This window comes from Emys orbicularis, chromosome 16 (assembly GCF_028017835.1).
Source record: "Emys orbicularis isolate rEmyOrb1 chromosome 16, rEmyOrb1.hap1, whole genome shotgun sequence".
NCBI lineage: Eukaryota > Metazoa > Chordata > Testudines > Emydidae > Emys > Emys orbicularis.
Genome location: NC_088698.1, coordinates 33,472,096 through 33,486,851, shown reverse-complemented (window position 1 = coordinate 33,486,851; position 14,756 = coordinate 33,472,096). Strand labels below are relative to the sequence as shown.

General features: G+C 45.6%; 1 protein-coding gene across 1 annotated transcript in view; it reads right to left on the bottom strand.

Annotated features, from left to right (window-relative positions):
* The window catches only part of ZNRF3 (zinc and ring finger 3), a 204,189-nt gene extending 190,592 nt beyond the window's left edge, over positions 1-13,597 (bottom strand). Inside the window, exon 1 of the mRNA XM_065417916.1 lies at positions 13,412-13,597. The gene's annotated coding sequence lies outside the window, so the exon portion shown is untranslated. The remainder of the gene's footprint in view (positions 1-13,411) is intronic.
* Between the last annotated feature and the right edge of the window lie 1,159 nt (positions 13,598-14,756).

Sequence of the window (14,756 nt, the reverse complement as noted above, 5' to 3'; positions counted from 1 at the left end):
GGCCACGCTATCCTCCACCCGAGTGTCGCTTCATGGACTCCGGCCGCTAAGCCACACTGCCATGAACCAAAGGGCTATTTTATGGACGGTGGCGGATAGTCCATGCCGCTCGTACCCTTGGGGGGCATGGACCGCCACAGATGGTTATAACACCCCTGTGACTTTTTTTACCCTTATGTTACTATTATGTACTCTCAGCATTAAGTAGTTTTTGTCTTGGAATTTAAAAACATTATTTTGGACCCTTAGGTTAGCAAAAATATCTTTCCCAACACGGTCCATTTTAGTGCTATCTTCCTGAGTCCACTGACCGCTGTTTAGTTTTTTTTTTTTTGTTTTTTTTAAACTTTGCACTATTAAAACGGTGTCTGAGCCCTATAGCTACATCTACACTGCAATTAGAGACCTGGAGCTGGCCCAGGTCAGCTAACTCAAGCTCACAGAGCTTCAGCTAAGGGGCTGTTTAACTGTGGTGTAAGTGTTTGGGCTCAGGCTCAAGCCTGAACGTCTACATTGCAATTAAACAGCCCCTTAGCCCAAGCCCCATGAGCCAGGGCCAGCCGCAGATACCAAATTGCAGTGTAGATATACCCTTCGCACCTTGTTCATAGTTTTAATTTACCGGGGCTTGGGAACAAACAGGACTCTACTCAGAACACTAGTCACCAGCAAAACTTGTGACTCCAGTCAATTTCAAACTGCTCAGCTCTCAACATCAGAAGAGACAGCCATTGGTACTATTCACAATGAGAATGCCTCCCCTTCACACCAGCCAGGAGGCAGTGGAGATGGATGGAGTATCAGGCTTCTACTACTAAAGCACTAAGGAGGTTGTGGGCAGAAACATCTGCATTCTTCCTGAAGAGACGGATAATAAAGATGGAGCCCCTGAACAAGCTACAGGCACAGCACCTTGGTAAGAAATCCCAGCAGTCTGGGGTGAGGACTGGCAAAGTGCTAATATAATGCAGACATATCCAACCTCCTGCTTACATCAGACAACACTAACAGGTCCTGCCAGCTCACAGGACATTTTAAAACCACTGGTTCGTGTCTCAGTGCTTGGCATGTAGCCTAAATAAAGAAATAATTCATAAGAGTGTCTGGTTGAAACTTACAGTTGTACGTGCTATGCTATAACATATGTGAGGGGTGCAGTACTGTGGGGATTTCATTTGCTTAAGCCAGAGCAGATCCCCACAGGCAAGTCTCAATGTCACAATATCTAGAACAGGGTAGAAACAAAAAGGAATTGGAGGCTGAAAAAACAAAATATTGCACCAAGCTTGGTTTAGTAGAGGAGAGATACGAGTAACTAGTCCAAGTGTGAAACAATTCCTGTTTGCCCTGATAACACTGTCTAGAACACCGCACTTGAATTTTTGGCTCACCAGGTACTAAGAAATTAATAAGGCACTGGTACTATTGGGTTCCCCTGCTGATAGAAGAAACGTGTGAACCCTGATTGCTCTGATTTTCTTCAAAGAGCATCCATGAAAAATAAACATCTTCGATTTTTCACTCAACCACCCTAACTGATAGAACAGGGGTTCTCAGACTTTTGTACTGCTGACCCCTTTCACATAGCAAGCCTCTGCGTGTGACCCCCCCCCCTTATACATTAAAAACACATATATTTAACACCATTATAAATGCTGGAGGCAAAGCGGGGTTTGGGGTGGAGGCTGACAGCTCGCAACCCCCATGTAATAACCTCATGACCCCTGAGGGGTCCTGACCCCCAGTTTGAGAACCCCTGTGATAGAACATTAAATGGGGCAAGAGATTGGTGAGAGAATCCAAATCAGGTTTAGGCTGAGTTCAGGAGCAGTGTTCAGATTCAGTGGCTGAAAATGGAAGTTTAAATGCAAGATTCAGAAGCATACCTTGACTACTTTGTATCCAACATGGAAGCGAGCAGATCAAACATTCTTCTCCATCCCCCCCCCACTTTGCTATTCAAAGGCCACAAGTTTAGAGGTTCTATCCAATCTCTACTAAAATAAGTAGTAATTTGAAACTTCTGTATTCATCTCCAAGAACCCAAATTCCAAAGACAGGAAAACAAAGCAATTCTGAGTACAGATCACTGCTGCTGAACATGCTAATCTTTGGGCCTAGGGTCTCAAGCAATTTACCAGAGGACTATACTTCAGCTGATGTCTGGAGCTGTGGGTAGCAGTGGCACTCCAGCAATGCCTTACAATTAAGACATCTGGCAGCGATGTGGAACAAAACCCAGCTATCTTCACATTAAAAAGGTAACTGCCAAAAAATCCAACATGCTTGTAACTCAAAGCCGTGAATAATTCCACTTCCTGATTTTGATTAGCCTATAGGCTTCTCAATTTGAGCAAGACAAAAAATTCACCTAGCATTTTAACTATGGATGAATGAAGAGACAAGAAATGAAACTTTGCATTAACAAACTTTTGCTTAAGCTGGTCTCCTCCAATCATTGCCACACTTCTCTCCTAGCTGCAGCTTTTATTCCAGCTCCCTTCTTGGCAAGAGTCAGAACCCTATCCCTATTATGTTTCAGTATTTAAAGGTGACCTGTCAAAGAATACCATGGAATTTGCCCGCCCCCCCGCTTTAGGATGCACAGAGAACGCCTGAGGAGGATTATCCAGAGGAAAAAGCAACACAGGAAAAAGGAGGGCCTTCTAAACATTTGAAATTTTCTTAATCTTTTTTCCTGAGAGACTAAAGGCAACTCGACAAATAAGTAGACTAACATCACATGACCCAAGAAGTGAGACACAAGCAACTGAGAAGTTGTTTTTATTCAGACCACTTAAAGCTCTGGATTTTGTTTCTAAACTATTTAAACAAATTATACTCTAGTACCAAGTATTTGTTACACTCTATATGCTTCCACTTTCATTTAAGAGCTGGGTAAAGCACATTCTCTGCTCCTACAGTGAGACAATGAGCAAAAAACAGGGAAGACTAGACAACATTCCTGGCCCTTGTCTACACTAGGCTTCTTTTCCTAGAGTTTTCCATGCTGCAGCCAGTCTACAGTACTTCTTCCACCAGCAGAGTTGCACTAGGGGTAGCAATGGAGCAAAGGTTTAGGAAAAGGGTTAGTGATGATGCCCTGCTGTGGTTAAACAAGTAGGTATATTTAAAAACCTTGCCAGATTTTATTTTTTGTTTGCTTGTTCGTTTACTCTGTATTTTAGAGAGAGAGAGAACGAACAAACGAACTCTGCTCTCCCTTTCCCCTACCTTGACCAGCCAGGAGACTACATAATTACAATGTGCAGGTAACATCCATCACAGCAAATGCAGCACCATCACGCATCAAGTTCTGGTCATCAGGCAGCACAAAGAGCTGAACTTAACACAATGTTTTGTCAAACGCTGGCAGAAATAACTCACACAACTCTCCTACAACCTCCAGAGGATATTTCTGATAAAATCCAAGATGCTTATTACTGGAGCACCATAAGTGAGTACTCTACCAATAAATAAATAAAAATTAAAAAAAAAAAAACAGGGAAGAGACTGGTTTGACATAACTAGAACAAAACCCACAAACAATAGTTCAAACACAGAAGGACAAGATATCAGGCCAGATTCAACAGCCTTTGCCAGCATAACCCAAGAAGCAGCTCCCGAGCAATGGGTTTCAGAGAAGATGAAACTTGTGACAGCATACATGAAATACTTCACATCCACCAGGGAAGCCACAGTCAGAAGCGTCAAGCAAAGCCTCAAAAACAGGCAGTATTGATCAGCAACAACATGATAGGTGTGGCCGATAGAGGAGGAATGGCAGCAGTGCAAACATTATTTGCATTCCCTTCAAGAGTGATTCCCCCACAGGGGTACAGTTGACTCTGCTGCCTTGGGGAGGTGTCATTTATGCCTCCCTGTGCCAGCAAAGAGAATCAAGCTCACTAGCAACAGAATTTACTGCTGTTTTAAGGCAGAGAGATATTCCAGATTTTGTAGATTCACATATTCCAAGGCCAGAATGGACCACTGTGATCTTCTAGTCTGACCTCCAACAAAAGCCAGAGAACTTCCCTAAATTAATTCCTAGAGCAGAGCTGTTGGAAAAACGTCTCATCTTGATTTTAAAATTGTCAGTGATTGAGAATTCACCATGACCTTTGGTGAATTGGCCCAATGATTAATAAGGCATGCATTTTTAACAGTGAGGTTATTTCCAGTTTGAATGTCTAGCTTCAACTTCCCACCACTGGCTCAGCTAGACTGAAGATTCCCATTATTAAATATTTGTTCCTCACATAGGTCCTTCTAGACTAAGAGAAGGTTAAGGGGCAACTTGATCAAACTAAATAAACTGAGTTCCTTGAGTCTCACTATAAAGACATGTTTTCTAATCCTTTACTCATTCTCATGATTCTTCACTGAACCCTCTCCAATCTATCAACATCCTTCTTCAGTGGGTGAACACCAGAACTGGACACAGTATTCCAGCACTGGTCACACCAGTAACCAATACAGAGGTAAAATAATCTCTACTCCTACCTCAAGTTCCCCCTCTTTATGCACCCAAGAATTGTATTAGCCCTTTAGGCCACAGCGGAACACGAGTTCCCTGTGTGATGCCGATTATCTGCCATGACTTCCAAATATTTTTCAGAATCGCTGCTTCCCAGATGGAATCCTCCATCCTGTAAATATGGCCTACATTCTGTTCCTAGATGCATACATTTAGTCACATTAAAATGCATATTGTTCATTCGCACCCAAATTACCAAGCAATCCAGATCACTCTGTATGAGTGGACTAGTCCTCTTCATTATTGACCATTACCAATTTTTGGGTCACCTGAAGACTATCAGTAATTATTTTCTCTTTTCTTCCAGGTCATTAATAAAAGTGTTAAACCATGTATGTCCCGGAACCTGTCCCCACAGGACCCCACTAGAAACACACCCATTCGACCATCATTCCCCGTTTATAATTACATTTTGAAGTCTAAGTTTTTAATCAATTTAGTGTTTGCCATGTTAATTTTATTTCCTTCTAGTTTTTTTAATCATAATGCTGTGTGGTACCAAGGCAAATACCTTACAAAAGTCTAAGTATATTACAATCAACACTATTATATTTATCAAACTTGTAATCTCATCAAAAAACATATCTATTTTCTATAAACCCATGTTGATTGGCATTCATTATATTAACTCCCCCTTAATTCTCAGCCGCTCTATTATCTGGGACCAATGTCAGACTGACAGGCCTATAATTACCCAGGTCATCCCAGTTCCCTTTTTTAAATATTGGCACATTAGCTTTCTTCCAGACTTCTGGAACTTCCCTGGTGTTCCAAGACTTACTGAAAATCCACATTAACAGTCGAGCGGGCTCCTCAGCCAGGTCTTTTAAAATTCTTGGAAGTAAGTTATCTGGGCCACCTGATTTAAGAATGTCCAACTTTAGTAGCTGCTGTTTAACATCCTACTGAGATACTATTGGAATGGAATGAGTGCATTCATGGGATGTGAATATATCATCTCTTTTTTCCCCAAATACAGAACAGAAATATTTATTGAACACTTCTGCCTCTTCTGCTTTATTATTGATAATTCTATCATTTCCATCTAATGGACAATTCCATTGTTAGGGTTCTTTTTTCTTCCCAATATGCTTTAAGAACAGCAAGAACCTGTTATTTACTCTGCTGGTAATGGATTTCTCCTTGTGTTCCTTGGCTTCCCTTAGAAACTGTAGAAAATTGATCACTTCTGATTTCTATTTATTACTTTCAGCTTCCCCTTTCTTCCATTTTTTTTTAACATATATATTTTATAGCTGTCTTCACTTCCTGTATAAATCAGGTCGGTTTTTAAACTATACAGCCTTCTTCCTTGATTGTGGCTTTTGGGGCCTCTAGAAAAGTGTTGTAAACAATTCCCAATTATTCATATTTTTCTAATTAAATTCCTCCTTACAACTGATTTGGCTCATAATTGTTTTCACCTTTGTGGAACTGGCCCTTTTAAAGCACCTACTATATGTACCATTGGTCTGCTCTTTATTCTATTTGAACATTATAAATGGGATCATAGAATATCAGGGTTGGAAGGGCCCTCAGGAGGTCATCTAGTCCTACCCCCTGCTCAAAGCAAGACCAACACCAACTAAATCATGCCAGCCAGAGTTTTGTCAAGCCTGACCTTAAAAACCTCTAAGGAAGGAGATTCCACCACCTCCCTAAGTAACCCATTCCAGTGCTTCACCACCCTCCTAGTAAAAAAGTTTTTCCTAATATCCAACCTAAACCTCCCCCACTGCAACTTGAGACCATTACTCCTTGTTCTGTAATCTGCTACCACTGAGAACAGTCTAGATCCATCCTCTTTGGAACCCCCTTCAGGTAGTTGAAAGCAGCTATCAAATCCCCCCTCATTCTTCTCTTCTGCAGACTAAACAATTTCGTTGCCCTCTGCTGGACTCCTTCCAATTTTTCCACATCCTTCTTGTAGTGTGGGGCCCAAAACTGGACACAGTACTCCAGTTGAGGCCTCACCAATGTCGAATAGAGGGGAATGATCACATCCCTCCATCTGCTGGCAATGCCCCTACTTATACAGCCCAAAATGCCGTTAGCTTTCTTGGCAACAAGGGCACACTGTCGACTCATATCCAGCTTCTCAGCCACTGTAACCCCTAGGTCCTTTTCTGCAGAACTGCTGCCTAGCCATTCAGTCCCTAGTCTGTAACAGTGAATGGGATTCTTCCATCCTAAGTGCAGGACTCTGCACTTGTCCTTGTTGACCCTCATCAGGTTTCTTTTGGCCCAATCCTCTAATTTGTCTAGGTCCCTCTGTATCCTATCCCTACCCTCCAGTGTAACTACCACTCCTCCCAGTTTAGTGTCATCTGCAAATTTGCAGAGAGTGCAGTCCACGTCATCCTCCAGATCATTAATGAAGATATTGAACAAAACCGGCCCCGGGACCAAGGCTTGGGGCACTCCGCTTGATACCGGCTGCCAACTAGACATGGAGTTATTGATCACTACCCGTTGAGCCCGACGATCTAGCCAGCTTTCTATCCACCTTATAGTCCACAAGTTATGATCACTTGTACCTAAGTTATCACAGAACTAAATAAGGGGAAGTTACTCTTCATCTGTCAAGATGAAGTCTAGTATAGAATGCCTTCATTTTGGATGCAACACATTTTGAGTTAGAAACAGTCATCTATCTTTAGAATTTCCAAAGCTGTTTTAAATACTGGCAGCCTGGGACTTCCAGCATACCTCACTCAAATTGAACTATTCCCTAGTCACACAGCCTCTTTTCCCATACATTATAGATTGGCACCTTACACACCTAGCAGCCTGTTCCCTGTCTGTAGTAGACACCAACTAAGACCTCATCTTGTACTTTCTCTGTTAGGACATTCATCCATAACCATTCACAATCACTTCCTTTCACTTTATCAGTGACTTGGAATTTGTTTTTTTTTTTTTTTTAAAACACACATCTTTCCCCTTTTGCCAATTTTATCCTTCCTAAATAGGTTATAACCATTGATTTGTAATGCTCCAATAACGGGAATCATCCCACCAGGTTTTGGTAATACCAACTAGACTAAATTTAAAATTTATAAATGAGTAATTCCAGCTCCTTATTTGTTACCAAGGCTCCTAGCATTGGTGTATAGGCAATTAAATAATTTCTGCTCTTCATGTCCTTTGGTTCCTTGATTTTCTTCTAAACTTCTCTATTTTGTGCTGAGGGCTCATATCTTCCTTCTTTTTATACTCCCCTTTTGTTATTAATTTAATCCCCTCTTGCCTACTCTAGCCAGCCTGTCCCTGAGAAAACTGGTCCCCCTTTTGCTGATGTGGAGCCCATCCAAACTGTACACCCCTCCCCCCCCCAGAAGATGAGCCAGTGTTCCACAAAAACAAAAATCCTACACCACTTATTTAGCCAGTGGTTCACTTAAGGAATCTTCTACCTTCTGTCTTCCTTTGCTCATGGGACAAGAAGAATCTCCAAGATCACTTGGATATTCTTCACACTTCTGAGTCATCAATTATCTGTGAGATATCCTGCAACACAGCATCATTAGTGCCAATATGTACCACCACCACCACTGGATCTTTTCCCCATGAACTTCAAAAGGCTATCCAATCTTAGAGTGCCATCTTGTGTCTTGACTCAAGGAAAGTAGTATACTGTTGTGTTATCCACCTGTCCCTTGCAGAATGTTCTTTCTATTCTTTGAGTATTAAATCTCCAACAAGGATCATCTGTCTTCCTTGGAGGGCTGAAGAACTCTTTGCAGACAAGCTTGATTTTCTTACAGGTAGGGCAGAAGTGCCATTCACAGCTGTCTCGTACATCTCTTCATTCCCTTGGACTAGCTGGACCTTAAGAAGTATCTTTACAAGCAAACAGTTTCTACACTTGAGAACTTGGTATCGACTGGAGACTCCTAGCCACACGGAACTCCTCTTCTCTCTGCTGGCCACAGCCTGCCCATCCTTGTCTACCTTCAGCCCTATGCAGTGGAGATGTGATCACTTGACTCTGGTGGTTACCTACTGAGAAGCCTCCTCTACGACCTCCTCACTCTCCAACTCTATCAACATTCTTCGCATCCATCCCCACCCCAGTACTCCCAAAAAACCACAGGATTTTGTTCTGAGGCATATAGAATATTCTGATCATTTGTTGACAATACACAACTGCTGGATCAGACCGTTAGTCAGTTTAAGGGGTACCAGAGGCACAAAAAGACCTAAAGGACATGCTTTACCAAACTCTTAACTCCAACCATAAAGAGGTGAATTCTTAACACTTCAGAAAAGCTACCCCAGACACGCCTGACCCCAGCCAGACTCAGTCCCAGTAACAGGAGAAACACCATTAGTGTATCTCTTTTAGACAGAAAACTGATCAGTAACCATTTGATAAGTCATACATTTAAAAGATAATGCACATTTAGCTTTTATTTCTGATGGTTTTGTTCTAATGCTTTCAAGACCAGTGAGCAAATGAAACAATTAAAAACAAATATGGTCATGAGGTTGCACAAACACCCACATTTCCTTGTATTCATTCCTTAAACATTTCTAAATATTTAATTTGAATGAGAAATACATTTCCACTCTAAAAGAGAGTTCTCTCTTCAGTGAGTATTTTTCATTTGTTTAAAACAAAAGGATATACCACTCACTACAGTTAAATAGATCTTTAACATCACTAGGCAGGTGACCTGCATTTCCAAGTTTTGCAGAATTTCAGATAATGATCCAAAGCTGGAGTACGTATCTATGAAATTTGTTTAAAATGCAAGCAATTTAGAAAATTATGAAAGTGTACAAACAAGTTTAGACACCATACAACTCACTCACCAGAAGGGACAGGAAAAAGAGCAAGGAATCCACACTACAGGTAAGACATGCTATACATGCGCTAGTGCCTGAGCACACAGAGGAAGTGATTTTGATGGTGCTAGTTTTACCTGCTTTGGAGCGACATCTGGCATATTTCACCCTCTGGTGGCTGAAATACCTTAATACGAGTTATTTACAAGCATAAATTAAAATCTCATTTGAAATCTAAAACACAGTATAGCTTGGGAGGTAAATAATGGCTGCATACATGCGTGCACAAAACCACTAGCAAAAAAATGAGCAGTGTAAAAAGCAAAAAATTTGCTTCATTAATTCCCAACCCCCACCCCACGTTTTTAAGTATTAGGCAAATCAGCTGGTCCATATTATAATGAAAGGCCACACACACAAAATCACTTAACACATTTGCTTCTAGTTATGCCAGTTCAAGTCTTAAAAATGTATTTTTCCTTTACATTTATATTTTAAAAAGCATGACAGTCTCTAAAGTTCTCAATACCGTGCCTCCTCTGGACAACACATTCAAAGTTTCATCTCATGGCAGATTTTCATGGTAAGAATAAAATCTCCCGTTTTTCAAAGTTTTACCATGCTAAAATTAACAGTTGATTTTTCCAGTAATGTATACATTTCAGCCCCTGAAAGCAATTTTTAAAAAAGTTTAAAGTAAACTGAATTGCTTCATTGCTCCACTGGGTTTTTCCCTCCATCAGCAATCTGATTTCACAACTCTTCTTCTTGTGACAAAGTTTTGTCATTTAGAAAATTTAAAGTTTCACAGTAAATTCCATAACAAAGCCAAGAAGGGAACAGGGAAGAATAGTCTCTGAACTAAAAAAAAAAAAAAAAAAAAAGTACTATTCAGTATTTTTATACAGAGCTCATGCTCAAACAAACCAACTCCACAGATGTTGTAAGTGAAATAAGGACAGCTATTAGTGATTACTTAACAAGTAAACTTATTAAAATACCATTTAAGTCCAATTTTCTTTACTTAGCCTAGCCAAAAGAAAAAAATTAAGTCAACAATTGCTAATGACTACAAAGGAATTAGATAAGCACTTCAAAAGTTCCAGATAGAATAGGGACTAGCCTGGTTCTGCTAAACTCTGACATTATCTACCTGCTTAGAAGAATAAAGATAGTTTTAAGTGATGTGTTTAAACTTAATTTTGTATTAAATAGCTAACTGGAGATTAGCTCTGAGTGAAGGACTAGTGAATACACTGAACAAAGTGACCCACAGAAAGCCAAATACACAGAAAGAACAAGGCAGCTAAAACCAAACATTTTAGCATCAGAAACTGCATAGATTGCTAGAGATATTTTAATACTATGTTTTCTAAGTATCAAAACAGCAAGTTCAACAGTTCTCTGATGAGTCTCAAATCAAAAATTTCAAACATTGACCATATATTAAAAATGCCCAATCAACCAGGGTGAGCAGGAACATTCAGCAAAAATCCAAGCTTTAGAGAAAGCTAAGTAATTTTGCAAAGAACCTTTAGTACATGTATGGGTAATCACCACAAGAACTGATAAATCGGCAAAATCCAGAACCATAACTTCTTGATTGCTTTCTCCAACAAACTGAACGTTACACTTGAATATTTCCTCCTTCACTTTCTACAAGAGTTGTGTATGTGAATCATATGGGACAACGGTTCCCAAATGGGCCTGTCAAGGGGCCACTGCTGAAACCCCAAGGCCCGGCACCCACCCACAGGTTGGACACCGGGGGCGATGCAAGGCTGACACCCCATCCCTTGCACCCCCTCCTCCCCCCGCAGGGAGGAAGCCAGGGGCAGCACAGGGCTGAAACCCTGAGCTCCCCCTGTCTACCCCTCCGAAGCCAGGGGCAGTGCATAGCTGAAACCCCAAGCGCTTTCTCCCCCACCCCAAACACCCCTGAGCCCATGGGCAGAGTTCAGGGGGCACAAGGGTGTCGCCCCCCTAAAACTGCAATGCCTTACCCAGAGTGGGGCAGTCCTGCGGGCAGCTCCATACACCCTCCACCTCTTCCTCTCCCTCAGCCCTCACCCTCTGGCCAGATCCTAGGTGGGAAGCCAGAGCCAGGCAGAGCAGGGCAGCTGCTCCTCCGGCTAGTGGTGCCATGGAGTGGGCAGCCCTGGCATTCCCCGTCTGCTGCTGGTGCCTGGGGTTGCAGCTGCTCCTCCGCTCCCAGCCCCGCTCCCAGCCCCCACACAGCTGGTCAGAACCTGGCTCTGCAGCCAGCACCGGCACACAGTCCCACACAGGTGGGTGGCCTACTGAGTGAGATGGGGGTGGAGGTGGAAAAAGGTTGAGAACCCCTGGCATAGGCTATCACACAGCATACTGAAGTTTTAATGTTCTGTTTTGCAGCCTGGAGTGGTCAACCATTTCTACTCATGCAAAAACCAGCGAGCCAGACAAAGTTGCAGTCTTTACAGTGTGGTACAAAGATCACTTATAAATCCGTTCCATGCAAGCTTTGCCTACTGTGACATGTTTTGAAAAGACTCTCACCATTGCACTACCATGAATGCAGTTCCCCAGGAGTAGCATTAATGTAAGCTGGGCACAGGCACTTTTATCTCTGTATCTAACTTGGCTCAGAACAGCTAGACACAGGACAGCAGTAAAATCACTTGCACCCTGTGCACGCTCATCATTGCTATCCCTGGTGGAAGTGCAAAGGCCATTTCCCCAAATGTGCTAGAGTAGAAACTCCATAGCATGTTTCAAGAATGCAGGAAAGTTTCAACTGTTGACGCTATGCAGTCAGTAATTATTAATAGCAAGCAAGATTCACTCAGAACCTGAAGAAAATAAATCTCAATGCATTTTCTTTGCAGAAACATTCTCTAGTATATAAAATCAAAACCCCAAACCAACTCAAATCACTGTTATTCTTAGAGGAAGGGGAAGTGAGTGAGAGGCTAGCAATACCCAGATGTGTACAATGCTTTAGTAGGTTCAAAGAGATACCAAATCCTTTTAAAACTCTTCCCACCACCAGCACCCTTGGCAATATAATTTATGCCCACAGACCTACTAGAGTTTTTCCAAAGCCTTTGCAAAGCGAGACAAAAAAGAAACAGCATCCAGTTACAACAATCGTAAGCAGTAGGTCAGCACCACTGCCTTCGTTCACATCTCAGACAAAGTAAGTCCTGCAAATAGAGTATTTTTTAATCCCTCCATATCAAGCTTCCTCTGGAATGCAGATTTCTTTCATTTAGTAACAAGGTGGAGGCCCTGTCAGAAAGGGTGAAATCTCCAGGTTACTGCAGCCTCAGAGTTCCTGGTTCTCCCATTCCTATTTAAGTACTTAAAACAAGTGAGAGGGAAACTATCCCCCAGTGCCCAGTCAGGAGTCCAAACTGCAGAGGCATAAGCAGCAAGAGCAGTCAGGGGGCTGTTTAAATCAACATTACACTACAACAAATTGGCCCTTTGTAGCATGACTACTGTCACCTCCCTCCACTGAGGGGCACTCAATGAGACAGGGGCAGCCCAGTACCCAGGGGATCCCACGGGCAAGTCCTGCAGCCCCCTTCTCAGACAAGTGCCCTGCCCACGTGGGACACCAGTGCTCGGTCCCCAGAGCCGGGGTCAGGCCCAGCGCGGACAGAAGGGCTGGGGCCACATGCGGGGCACGTTCTGCACCGCGCACGGCCGGCGCTTTGGGCGCCCCTGTCGCCGCCGGGTCCCCCGCAGCCTTGGCGCCGAGACCAGGCCGAGCCGCCCCGGACCCGCCGGCCGCTCGCAACCCCAGGGACAGCAGGTGAGGGGCGCCGACCCCCCCGGCCAGGATGCAGGCAGGGGGCAGCAGGGAGGCTCCCGCACGCAGGGGCAGCGCGTCCCGGCTCCGCCCCGGTGCCCTTCAAGCCCCCCATGCCCAGGGCAGCCGCCCCGACGAGCCGAGAGCAGCCCGCAGCCCGAGCTCCGGGCCCTGCCCGCCCCCAGCCCGCACGGTGCAGCCGCCGCTCCCGGCCCAGCGGAGCCATCTTGGGAGCAGGGAGCCGCTGGCCGTCCGGCCCGGCCCGGCGCAGCCCCGCCGCTCACCTGCACGATCTCGCCCTCGGCGCTGAGGGTGGCCCCGGCCCGCGAGAAGCGCCCCTGCAGCCCCGTGGTGTAGGTGGTGTAGTCGCCGCTGGGGCTGGACTCGAAGAGCACCACCTCCACGAACGCCGTCTCCTTGGCCAGCGCGGCGCCCGGGGCCGCGGCCAGCAGCAGCCCGAGCAGCAGCGGCGGCGGCACGGCCGGGCCGGCGCCGGCCCCGCAGCCCCTCATCGCGCGGCGGGATGGGGCAGCGCCCAGCCGCCGCACATCGCTCGCCAGCGGCTCCAGCTCCGGGGGCCCGGGAGGATCCGGGCGGGTCAGCGCCCCATGGCAGCGGCGGCTCCTCTGCCCCGCGGCGCCCAGCCCCGCGCCTCCGCCTGCCCCTCGCTCCCCTTCCCTCGCTCCGGCTCCTGGCCTGCCTGCCAAGCCGCGTCCCTTTCATCTGCTCCACGTGACAGCTACCGCGGGGTTATCCCCGCCCCCGCGCGCTGACCCGCGCCCGCCCACCGCGCAGCCGGACGGGGCCGCGGGAGCCGCCGCGCAGCACCTGGGCGGGTCACGGGCCGGGGCCGCAGGGGGGCCGGGGCGCAGCACCTGGGCGGGGGCAACCAGGGCCCCCCTCGGGGCGGACAGCGCTGGGCTCGCTGACCCCGCAGCCGCAGGGGAAATCGCGTTACTTTAGGGGGCCTCGAGCAGGGGACTCGTTAAAGGGTCGGAGCCGGGCGGAGAGGGGCCGAGAGGGGCCCTCCCGGTCCCCACGAGCCCGGCTCCGCTCCAGGCACGGGAGGCTCCGCTGACTCTAGGGGGCTCCTGCCTGTGTCAAGAAGAACACGCCTCGGCACGTGCAGGATCAGGCCTGGACACTTGGCCTTGCCTGGCTTCAGCCAGAGCCTGAGTCTGGCAGGTCAGAGCCTGAGTTGTTGTTTTTAAAGTGTGAAGTGTTGCCGTGCAGCAGAGAGCTACTCACAGGGCACTCAGAGCAGGAGAGGGCCCATAACGGAAAGCAAAGTAATAGTTCTTGGAGGTTTTAGTCTGAAAACTGACTGCTAACATGGGCTGCTTCTTACCAAGAAGACTGCTACCTACCTTTCCGTAGCTGTTGTCCTTTGAGAGGGGGTTGCACATGTCCACACTGTAGGCATGTGCCTGTTTCGGGCAGTAGTGAGAGAACCTTTTTCCAAAGCAGTACCTGTCAAAGCCAGAGGGGCACCGCCTGCCCCTGCGGGCAGTCTAAGAGGGTGGGACCTTCCCCCCTTTCACTTCCTTCCTACTGCCTAGACTTTACTAGAGAGGGGAAGGAAGGTGGCTTGTGGAATGGACACGTGCAGCACATTTCAAAGAACAACAC